Raw genomic sequence first — 2144 nt, forward strand, 5'->3', positions numbered from 1 at the left:
GCGTGGCGTCAGTGAAGACCAAGCAGAAGATCGCAGAGGAGCTTGGTAAGACCAGTGTCCCCAACACCCCTCCCCTCCCTCCACTCCCCAACCCCGCCCCCCTCCCCACCCACCCACCAGCTTTCCCTCATGGGCTGTACCGTCCCCTTCGCCCCCCCACCTCCATTCAGGCTGACCTGGGGTGTACGGCCGTGCGAGAGGTGAGGGAGCCCGTGGGGTCGGGGGGTGATGGGGAGGGGGAAGGGGATGTGGAATTTCTCCCCTCAGAAGCTCCGTAGGAATTCTCACGGACTACCTTCCCGAGTCGGAGCGAGTACGGATCGTGTCGGGGAGGCGCAGGATGGAGGGTGACTGGGATGGGGGCGGAGGGGGTTGTTAGGGAATCGCGGGGTTTGGGGAGAGGCCCATTCTGATGGGCCGAGTGACATCATTTCCTCACCGTTCCTGAGGATGGTGGTGGGGGAGTCGATTTGGGCGCGGAGGAGGGGACTGAAGTTGTGTTGCCTGATTCCAACCAGAGCAGTGACCCCTCCCCCCACACCTGGGTTGGGTTGGGGGCGGTACACTGGTTGGGATGGTCGCTTCTCCGATTTCCTCCCCTCCCTATTTCCCTCCTTCACACTCAATCTCACACTCTCTCTCTCTCTCTCGCTGTTTCTCTGTCTCTCTCTCCCTCTGTCTCTCTTCCTCTCTCTGTCTCCCGCCCTGTGTCTCTCTCTCTCTCTCTCTCCCCTGTCGCCTTGCGGTATCTCTGCCCTGCGTGCTGGGGTTGGGTGGAGGGGAGGTAGATAGAGCCCGTCGCTGACCGTGCACCTCATTTACCCCCCCCCCCCCCCTTCCCGTTTCCTTTCTCCAGCCTCCCGGGAGGGCGAGCTGTCCCAGCACCCGGTGGGGCACCACGTGGTACGCAACCTGGCGCTGGCCCACTTCCTGAACCGCAGGCGCCAGTGGGAGGAGCACCAGGCGGCAGAGAGCAAGCGACGGAAGGTGTTCACCGAGCTGCTGGAGGGCTGACCGACCCCCTCCCCATCCCCGGGGGGCCGAGGCGAGAGGTGGGGGGGGGAGAGAGAGAGAGAGAGCGATCCTTCCTACCTGGATTTTCCAGCTTCTGCCGACATCTCCTTGCGCTTGACCTCGCGAGGGGGTTTGGCGAGGGGGAGGGAGGTGTCAAGGATAGACCCCACGCCACCCCCCAGCTTCGTGGATCTAGAGGGGGCCTGGACCGAATGCAGTCACCCCCCACCCCCACCTCCCCACGCGATCAGGGCTCTGATGTCTGCGATCCTGAGCAACGCCACTGGAGGTCCTCCGAAAACTGTTGGGATTCAGGTGGGGGTGAGCGGTGGGGGGGGGGGGGGTGTTGTTAATCACGCCAATCCACGGGGAGTTTGGAGCACGCGGGTGAAGTTTGTCACCTCACCCAGCGACGGGGAGTTTTGCACAATAAAGTTTATTAATCTACCGCTGCACAGGGAGCTAGACCGGTTGCGAGAGGATTCCTCCAGGTACTGAACACTGGCAGGCGAGATTGAGGTTCGCAAGGGGAAGCCGTTAGCAATTGTGCAGTGTATGAAAATAGACAAGTCCCTGGGCCAGATGGGATTAATCCGAGGATTCTCTGGGAAGCCAGGGAGGAGCTTGCAGAGCCTCTGGCTTTGATCTTTATGTCATCGTTATCTACAGGAATAGTACCAGAAGACGGGAGGAGAGCAAATGTAGTTCCCTTGTTCAGGAAGGGGAGTAGAGACAACCCGGGTAATTATAGACCAGTGAGCCTTACTTCGGTTGTGAGTAAAGTGTTGGAAAGGGTTATAAGAGATAGGATTTATAATCATCGAGGAAGTTGGTCAGGGATAGTCACCACGGTTTTGTGAAGGTTAGGTCATGTCTCACAAATCTTACTGAGTTCTTTGAGAAGGTGACCAAACAGGTGGATGAGGGTAAAGCAGTTGATGTGGTGTATATGGATTTCAGTCCAATCCTCCCTAACCTGCACATCCCTGGGCACTATGGGTAATTTAGCACGGTCAATCCTCCCTAACCTGCACATCCCTGGGCACTATGGGTAATTTAGCATGGACAATCCACCCTAACCTGCACATCCCTGGGCACTATGGGTAATTTAGCATGGTCAATCCACCCTA

General features: G+C 58.3%; 1 long non-coding RNA gene across 1 annotated transcript; it reads left to right on the forward strand.

The window, feature by feature from the left end:
• LOC140460794 (uncharacterized) lies at positions 1-1461 on the forward strand. The gene is made up of 2 exons (XR_011954326.1): positions 1-45; positions 857-1461. It is a non-coding gene; the product is annotated as an uncharacterized lncRNA (long non-coding RNA).
• Positions 1462-2144: the final 683 nt, after the last annotated feature.

Source organism: Chiloscyllium punctatum, chromosome 36, assembly GCF_047496795.1.
Source record: "Chiloscyllium punctatum isolate Juve2018m chromosome 36, sChiPun1.3, whole genome shotgun sequence".
Classification (NCBI taxonomy): domain Eukaryota; kingdom Metazoa; phylum Chordata; class Chondrichthyes; order Orectolobiformes; family Hemiscylliidae; genus Chiloscyllium; species Chiloscyllium punctatum.